The following is a 10,369-nucleotide window of genomic DNA, read 5'->3' as shown; positions in this document are numbered from 1 at the left end:
TGTTTTTCCAGTTTTGCTTCCCTTTAACTTATAATTTCTGTCTTTAAGTCACTCCTGTTTTTTTTCATTCAAATATAGACCATTAAAAGTAACCAAAGAACTTCCTGAATGTTTTTCTTTTAAAAAAGTTCTTCCACTGGGCTTTCGTCATTTAAAAAATTGGCCTCCTATAATGCTCTAAGGCACAAACACAATGCAGCTAAATCATCTGCTTTGATAGGACAAGGGCAGCCTTTACTCCCGTTTCCAATCAAACAGTCCTCATTCCCATCTAAGACCTCACCATCATAGCCCTGAACATGCACATTTCTATTAGCATTGTGTTCACCTCTAGCTGGTTCATCTTTAGCAGGGCTAGCTTCTTCCTTGTCCTCTTATCTTCTAAGCCCTACAGGACTTCCTGTAATGCCCTGGTTATGGTAATGTAAGCTTTGTTAGCCTGCTTCTCAAAACCTTTACAACCTCTGCTCATTAACCAATTTGAAAAATTACTTTCACATTTTCAAGTCTCGCTGTAGCAACATCTCAGTCCTCCCTTCTAATTTCCTGCCTAAGTGTATTTTGTACCTATAAAAGAGTAACTAAAGCTTACAACCTATAAAGTAAAGATGTTTATTTGGCCTGCTATTTGGGAAAACGGAGGGTCCAAATGGTATGGTGACAATGTATTGGAATAATAGATCGCATGGCTGAGTGAAACCATGGCAGAGACATAGAAAGGGAAAGGAGTGACTGCAAATGGGGTCAGCTATACATTTTATAACAGCTAGTTCTCACAGGGTCTAATCAAGTCCCACAAGACCTGTCTCTCTCATAAGAGCTAAGTTTCCTAAGGAGGGTGAAGCCCCTGTGTTCACATTATTTTCTACTAGGCTCCATCTCTTAATGTTACTGCCATTTGAACATCACTAATCTTCCATCAAATGGACTTCTGTGGGACAAACCATATTCAAACCAGAGCAGATTGTTTCTAAGTGGTTTTAATGGTTAAAAGGATGCTGAAATTCAATGTGATCACAAATGTGTTTAGGATTAGTTATATGTTATGATGCTATCCTCAATCTCTGTGTTGAGAAAAGGAAGTTATAGTCTGTTCTGTCTTCACCTTCTGGAAATGAGTGCTGGAAAAGAAGACCATATTTGACAACAGCATTTAAATAGAATGGTGGCTTTTTTATTATCCAAATATTAGGCTATGATGCAAGTCTTCCAGCCATTTCTAGATAGACCTTTCTTGATTTCTACTGCTTGTTATACTAACATGGAATCAATATCTAAAATCTGATTTGCACATATTTAAAAATCAATTCCATCTCCATGAAGCTCAAAAGGGCCTGAAATATTACATCAAAAAGGAAACAGTCACAGGAAAAAAAAAAAAGAAATAAAAAAGAAAAAAAAAAAAACCTCTCATGTTCTCTCAGGAAGCATTTCAGATGTTGAAACTGCATTTCACACTCAGAACATTTAAATTTGTAAATTTGTGTTTATTAACTTATTTAAAAATCAGAGAATGACTGACATCCTGGAACTGCATTCTCCTGTTCTCCATCTTGCAATCTAGTGACCCATTCCAAGTCCCGGTTCTCCATGTCTGCTGCTGCTTCTACCTAGAGATAACTTTTCTTCTTTTATTTGTTCATTTTTTGTTAGTTTTTGGTTTTGTTTTGTCTTATGTAGCCCACATTGGCTTTGAATGTACTACATATATGAGGATGACCTTGGATTCTTTATCCTCCTGCCTCTACCTCTAGAGTGCTGCAATTACAGGTGCACCACTTCATCTGAGATTATACCTTCTCTTCTTTCTACTACTTACATTCAGTACGCAGGACAGCAGGGACTCAGCAAGAAGCAAAATAGAAACATAAAGAATAGTCAGGCAAACATACTAACATCTTTAATTTGATCTTTATAATAAACATACTATGAACTTTAGATTATGGGGAAGTTTGGAAGATTAAATATTGTATTATGTTAGAAATAATATAAGTGGCTTGTTATTTAATGCTCCAATTTCAACAATTAGCATTTAACTTTTTCATTTTGGATTGTGTGGTGTGTGTGTGTGTGTGTGTGTGTGTGTGTGTGTGTGGTGGGTGTGTGTGTGTGTGTGTGTGTGTGTGTGTGGTGTGTGTGTGTGTGTATGTGCATGTGCCTGCCATGGTGCACATATGCAGGTCAAAGGCCATTTTGCAGAAATTTGTTCTCTCCTGCTATCATTTTGTGCTCAGAGACTGAATTTATGTTTTCAGGCTTGGTGGCAAGTGCCTTTATGCACCAAGCCGCTTCCCTGGCCCGCAGGTATGGTTTGGAATGTAGAAATCTTACACTAAGGAAGTTAATGACCTGATATCATTTCCTAGAAAAATGACTCAAAATTCAGTCTAAACCACACTCTTCATTTAGAAATATTACAACCAACTATCAAAACGTCCTGAGATCAACTATATGATATGCTGATTTGGTAAGTGGTTTGTCACATCTATAAAGGTTATTGTGTTCTCAGTTGTTCAATGCACTACTGAAAAAAAAATCTAAGAGAGTTTCTTCTTTCTTTTCGGTGATCCTGGACTTCTGCTCTAAGGGAGTAGCTTAGGAGAGGCCACTCCATCCAAATAATAAATAAAAACAAAAAAATCCAAAATATTAACATCTCTAGATCTGTAATAGAAATGAGGTCACAAAGTGAATCACTTTCTCTTAATCTGACAAGTGAAAGCACAAATAACTGCCTATGGGCAGCAATCTCTGTGGGAACCACTGCTGGGATAGAAAAGGAAATAGTCACTGAAAGGTTGCTAGAGGTTCACCATACACAAGTATGAGAGATAAAAATTAGAGGGACCCAGTTGATCAGAGTGTGCCCCATGCTTTGAGTTTTATCCTCTGGCAATCCACTGGTTCTGGTAGCGAAAGAAAGAAAATCCACTGATACTCCTGGAAAAGGCGTAAAAAGAACGTACCATCTTGAATTAACCTCAGACAATTCAGTTCTCTGAGGTCTGCCCTCAAGCATAACTATTTAACGAGATCCTTAATTGCTAGGATTTTATTAGATTCTAAATAACTTCAAGAGAAGGCAGATATTGATTTGAAAGGTTTTATCCTTTCATGGAAAAAAAACAAGAAATACTCAAAACATGTAATAAGGAACATCCCCTGATCCAGTTCCCTTTAGTTATCCTGTCCTACCTACTAAGGGTGAGGAATTGAGAATCACTTATGTAGTTCTCGGCTCATAGACACAAATTCATTAAATACCAGGGTTTAATCATTGGAATAAGGAATACCTTCCTGCCTCATCATCACATTAAGACCAATCTATAGTTCCTCCACTTGCACAGTATACCATATCTGGCCATAAAAAATAACAACACAAAAGCCAAAATCCCACATCAAAGAAGGCTAAGATTCTGCAGGGGTGATGAAATATCAGATTAGGAGTCTAAAACTGAGAATTTTATTCAACTATGAACAATATACTGTGGAATGTAGTAGAGAAATTAAAAGCTGGGTAAGAAAACGGGGTAAATGGGAGTAGAGACACAAATTCTAAGAAGGAAACAAAGAGAAATGCTAGCAATCAGAAACACTGTGACAGAAGCAATGAGTGCCAGTGATGGGCATGTAAAAAGGTTTAAACCTGAGAATGTCTCAGTGGAAATCTCCACAAGCAAAGAGGAAAGAAGAAGAAAGACTAACAACAAAAATGCACAATGAATCAGAACTGTGGGACAGTTATGAATGTGTAGTACACATACAATAAAAATATGAAAAGAGAGAAAGAAAGAAGAGGAGGATGTGAGGGAAAAGAAGGAACCAGAAGGGAGGTCAGGGCCAGGAGGCAAGAGTTATAAGTGAGAATTTCCCCCAGTTAATGTTAAATGCCAAACCACAAGAAGCTGGCAAAACACCAAGCAGGATAAAAATCACATAAATCCCAAACACACACACCAGCTTATGTCACTGTAACATAACACTTGAGACAAACATAAAGAGAAAAGATTTGCTTCAGTTTAGAGGTTCAGAGGTTTCACTTCATAATCAGTTGTATGGGCGACTGCGCTCTCTCTGGGCGCAGGGTACGTTCACTCCCTGAGGGTCCAGAGACTTCTCTGGTAAGCGGCGGCTCCGGGAGTGGCACCGGCGGATCCGCAGACTTCTCCGGTGGCTGCTTTGGGTCCCGTGTCTCTGGGAGTGACAACAGCTGGTGGCTGTCGTAACTTCTCTGGTGCTGGGAGCTCGCTCTGCTACTGGAGCATTGTCCAGCCTGAATCCCGTCCCTACTACACCCGTGTACCTTTCCTCAGGATTGCGGGGCTCCTGGCCACTGAACCCCACAGGAAAGAGGCACGGAGACAGCGAAACTGGATATCCGTGGGTCGGTAACGGAAGGTGCTGCCTTCCGGGGGAATCAGGTCACTGGTACACAAGACTCAAGGCTCGGCTTAGTCTGTGCTTACAGCTTTATTATCTCTGGGACCCAATCTCTGAGACCCAGAATCCCAAAAATCCCAATATTAAGAGAAGGCTAGGATATTTTATACCATGGGGGTAGTGGTAAAAGCTCTGGCTGCTAGATGCTTTGTGAGACATTCTGTTTGCATGTGGAAGTGGATTTCTGCCAGGCAGCTGTCTGCTAGGAAAATTACAGGAAGGCATGGTATCTTTTCAGAGCCAAAGGCCATGTTTATGTCAGGGCATTTGTGGCGGCCACTTCAAAGGGAGAGACAGGAAAGATGCCAGAAAGCACCTTGCTATGAAAAGGAGCCCGCAGCACATTCCCGAGCTGCATGAGCTATCCGGTGTGAAGGGGCTTCGACTTTTGCATAACAGAGGTCTCCCAACAAGTTGTGTGCATTAGTTTTGGACCTGTGGCTGGGAAGTACATTGTACTGACAGGAATCTGCTTGCTTCCTATCATAGCAGCCCAGGGGCAGGAGGATGGACAAGAATGGGCTAGGGCCCCAGAACCCCTTCTAGGACATGCTCTCAATGATCAAACACCTCCCTGTTAGGCTCTAACACCACGTTCCAAAAGCACCTTGTGTTAAAAATCAAGTCTTTAGCACTTGGAGAACTATGAGGAACATTTCAGTTCCAAACTATAGCATTATATCATTAAATTAGAGAAAATCAATTGGAATTGTGAGAATGACATCATACAGTAACTATAAGGAGTCCAGTAAGAATGGAATTGATAGCTGTGAATGTTGATTGCTGAATATTTTGAAGAGTTTGCTGTAAGGATGAACAACAAAATGAAGTGGTAGATACAATGTGCTGGTGGCCAAGATCATAATTTTTAAGACATGGTAAATAATTGGTAAGTTTAAATATCAATGAGAACAATCCAGGAAAGAGAATCTTACTGATATAGAACAGAGCAAAGAGAATTATTGGAATAACATTGCTAAGAGAAGGATTCCTAAGCAGCCTGAGTGAGACAAGGTTTCTATATCTTAAAGTTGTTTCTGTGACTTGAATTTCTTTGTCATGGACCCCTTGAAAGAGTAGGTTTAGATCTCAAGGCATAACACAACATGATGGGTTTTCCTATCATCCTCACCACAGTTTGCCACTGAGTTTCTGAGTCTGCATGGTGTTTTAGGTCACCCATTCCAGTTGTAACCCCTTTAGCAATCTCTCTAAATTACTTGAAATTAGCTCTTTTCCTAGTTAATATCCTTATTGGAAGGTGTAGCAGCAGAGCAGCCACAGCAGGACTGGAATTCAGCCATAAACAACAGGAATCCCTCTTCAAAGTCTGACTCCCATGGAGGGCCAATACAGGGGTGCCTAGTGAAAAGCTGCAGCAAAAAAAGCAGAAAAATAACATCAGTGGTCGTGTACCATAGCTCAACAGGAAGCGTATCTTCAAAAGTTTCCTCCTCTTTCTCCCCAGTGTTAAGTTGGCATGTACTGTTTTCTCACACTGTTAATAGTGTAGGGCTAACTTCCTCTGACTGCAGAGGTAATGCAGCCACCATTGGAAATTATCCAATTCTAGCATTGCTCAAGAAATGAGATTACAAATAAGTAATCAGTCACTTCAGAGGCAAATGCAGCCACTATTTTTCTGAAATAGCAGATGGAAAATAATTTTATCTTAGTTCTATAAAGCATCTGTTACTGGGTAGTTTGAAATATGGAGGACATTCTTGTTCTCAGTTTAGGTAAAGTAACTATGTTTCCTGGGATTCAAAATAGCTACTGCCTTAAAGGTAAGGATGCAGGGTAACCTCTTGTACATATTTTTCTTCTTAATTTTCTTTAGGCTTTTTCAAAGGAAGGTTATTGCCTCAGGCTCAAGATTCCCACCAGAGCACACTATTATTCTTCACGTTCAGTGTGATCTAAGGTTGAGAATGAATGACTGTCTTCATCACTAACAGCATAAAGAACTAAAATTAGCTGTTAAATTTCTTTCTACTAACACCATACTTTTAGATATTTTTAATGTGTTTTGAAAACTTCATGAATGTATACAATGAAATATCATGTCTCTTATTTCCCTCTTCCAGCTGCCCCAAGTCTTCCTTCACACCTCTCCCAACTTCATGTCTTTTCTTTTTTAACAACATGGTAAGTCCAGTTAGTGTTGACCATATAGTGCATGGGTATGGATCTATTCACTAGAACATGAGAAACCTACCAGTGGGCACATCTTCCAAAAAGAATGATTCTCCCTCCCTCAACAACTATTCATTACCAATTGTTCCTCAATAGTGGAGATTGTCTATCACATTAATGTCAGAATTTGGGCTTACTTGATTTGTGCAGGTCTGATTATGATAGCCTCATCACATACAGAAGACATTTTTCACAGCACTCCTCTGCATCCTCTGTTTCTTGCATTCTTTCTGCCTCCTCTTCTCTGATGTTCCCTGAACCTTGGTTGCAGCAGTCATAGGGGAGAGGTATTTAAATCGATGTCCTATTTAGGGCTGAGCACTCAGTTCCTTATCAGTTTTTCATTCTTAGCACTTTGACTAGTTCTGCATCTCTGCTGTCTACTAAGAAGCTTCTCTGAGTAAGGATGGAAGAAGTCCAGGTCTATGGATGTATACACAAATATTTAGAAAGCAATTTGATAGGATGACAATTTAATTAAATAATAATAGCAGATACTACACTAGACCCTATGACCTCCAGAGCCATGGAATTCTGGTGAGGATTACAGTTACCAAGCATGAAATCCCCTCCAATAGGGCAGGCCTCAAATCCAATCAGAAAGTGCTTAGTTACCTTATAACAACTGTGCTATTATTGTGCCAGGGAGAACATCTTGTCTGACAGATCAAAATTGTAGCATGTATGGTTCGGTGCTGGGTAAAACCATTGATGTCTTTTTCTCCCCAGCAGCCTGCACAGCACCTTCTGGCACTATGACATCTAGCCTCTATGGAAGATGTTTCCCAGTTGGTTAGAGAATGACTTGTCTGTATCCTTCAGCCAAAATGTCTGGTGTCCTTAACAACAGGGTCTTCTTCCTATGCAGTTATGATAGGTAACCAAGGGCAATGGAGATAGCCTGTGTTGTTTTCGATGCTTCTGGAACCCATAGGATGAGAGTTCAGGTCCTTCACTGAAGTTTTCTTTTAGTCCATGTATTTTGGGATTGACATTGTCTACCCAGGAAGAGTAGTTCTCTTTGAACTCTTCTTTTTAAGTTGTGCTTTGAAATTAGCTTACTAAGTTGTACTTTGAAATTAGTGGGTTTCAACAAGACTTTTTTTTTATATTCTTAGTTTAGCTTAACACACCACTAGTTCCTCTCTCTCTAATCCCCATGTCTCCAACACCATCTAATCCTTTAGCCCTCAATATTTTTCCCCCTCTTTTAATTCACATGTGTTCTACTGTCCTTCCATTTTTTTAGTTGTACAGTGGGCTTCCATATGGCTTTTCACACACCCTTCCTTTGAGTTAATCTCCTCCCTCAATTCTTGGATCTCCCAAATACTACCACACCCTGAGTATTCCACCTTGTGTCTTTTATTTTACCTGTAATCTACTATCCCCTCTCCATTAAAAATGCCCTGAAAAGTTCCTTTTATAGTGTCTTAACTTCTATTTGTGTCCCAAGTTAAACACATAAACAAGAGATTTGAAACGAGGATACACATATGAAAGAGAATGTGAGGCACTTGGCACTTGTCTTTCTAGGTTTGAGTCACTTCACTCAATATAACTTGGTCCAGTTCATCCATTGACCTGAAAATCTCATGATTTCGCTTTTCTTTACAGCTAGGTAGTATTCCACTGTAAATTGGTACCATAGTTTTCTTACTCATTCATTTGTTGATGGACATAAAGGTTGATTATATTTCCTAGTTATTGTGAATAAAGCACCCATGAATATATATGTGAAGTATCTCTGCAGTAAGATATAACATCCATTTGGTATACGCCCAGGGCATTTACATCTTCTGTGTGTGTGTGTGTGTGTGTGTGTGTGTGTGTGTGTGTGTGTATGCACATATGATGTGGTGCACGTGTGTGGGTGACCATGCTTGTGGGGGTACGTGTGTGTATGTGTGTTTAAGGTCATTTCTTTATATTTTATGTATATTTTATTGTTTTTTTTGCATTTCATACAGAACATCTTAATCATCTTTATACCCCCTCCCCATCCACACCCTTATATAGCCCCCTCCACCAGATTTTATGTATTCGGTCATATATGTTAAAGCCTACCAAATCAAGTTAGTGTACCCAGACTTCCTAAGTCATTGACCTAATAATAGCTGAATGGGAGGTAATCTTATTTAATCACTATTCATTATAGACAGGTTTTTTTTCAGTTTAATTACTACATATTGAGGTTCATTTCTGAACATAAAGTATTCAGTCTGTAATTATCAATGAAAAGGAAGGAATAATTTAATTTATACTAGCCCATTACTTATCTTTACTTTTATGCAAGCATTTTTTAAAGTTCAAAAGTGTAATATATTAGAAAGTTGAATCTCAGCTGACAATTTGAAGAAATTTTCTATTGCATGATTAAGTCAAAAGGAGAAAAGCACATTTAAATTTCCATAAAATAGCTATGAATCATTAAAGATCTTTCAAAATGTACTTTAAACATCTACCATGAGACTCTTTGGGCTAAACTATAACTAAAAATCAGAAGTGTTTGAGAGGAATTAATGTGCTACTTGAACTTGAATTCTACCTAGGTACCAATATGTAGTCTCTGTCGTCTTGAAAGCTTTGCCATTATTTCAATGAATTAATACATGACTCTGAAATTTAGCAGGTGTGTGTGTGTGTGTGTGTGTGTGTGTGTGTGTGTTTGTGTTTCTTTAGGAGTTGTAAAACATGAAATGGAAGTTTTTACTATAAATCTTTCTTGTGGGGACTGGAGAAATGGCCCACATGTTAGAGGCACTGAAAGGAAAAAGAAAAAAAGAGAAAACTTTAACTTCCAGTGAATCAATGCAAGCCCTGGAAGTGGTACTGGCATCATGAGAATGGGAAGCTTCTAAACTCTCCCCAGTCCATGAGTGCACCAAATAAGCATCTATTCATGGACCAACTCCCAGAAGTAAAAGTCAGATACCAAGTGAGAGACCCCTACCAACAAGACAGCTGGAAAACTTCTATATCAAACAGGTTGAAGACCAGAGGTTTACTCAGGCATGATCCACAGTTGAAGACAGCGAACCACACGTCAAGACAGGAATCTCCAGTACTCAGTTTCTCCCTGTGGAAAGGAAGATTGAGAACTCACATGTAGCACCCTAATTCTAAGCACTCTCATCAGTTGGCTTTTTAAATTTTATTTAATTTTGTTTACATGTATGAGTGTTTTATCTGCATGTATCTAAGTGTACCCATGTCATGCAATGCCCACAGAGGCCAGAAAAGTGTCACATTCCCTGTAATTGGAGTTACAGATGGTTTTGAGCCACAATGTAGGTGATGGGAACTAAACCCAGATCCTTTGCAAAAGAATCTGGTGCCTTTAACCTTTGAGCCATCTCTCCAGCCCTACCAGTTGGTTTTAATTCACCATTTTTGTGGTGGAGGGTATTACACACTGGAGTCTTTCTAGGCCACAAGCCCTAAAGTGCTTAAGGGCTTTCATACCCTGGGAGCAGTGTAGACAAAGGACTTGAAAAATGCAGCCCTCTCTTTCTCCCAGGAAAGATTTAATGCATGGTCTTCCTGTGGCAATTGGTTGAAGTATTTCTCACTCAGTTGCATCAGAAAATTATAACTATTAGCCTGAATAGCAGACTGCACCTCCTTAGCCTGTTATGGCTTCCTCCAGATATGACTCTACGTCTATCAATTCCTCTAGAAAAGACTTTGTCATACAACAAATTTATTGCTTCTGCTAGAGAAACTGCATGTT

This window comes from Nannospalax galili, unplaced genomic scaffold, assembly GCF_000622305.1.
Source record: "Nannospalax galili isolate Female #2095 unplaced genomic scaffold, S.galili_v1.0 scaffold1517, whole genome shotgun sequence".
NCBI lineage: Eukaryota > Metazoa > Chordata > Mammalia > Rodentia > Spalacidae > Nannospalax > Nannospalax galili.
The sequence above is the reverse complement of the archived record's forward strand: the minus strand, read 5'-3'. Positions refer to the sequence as shown.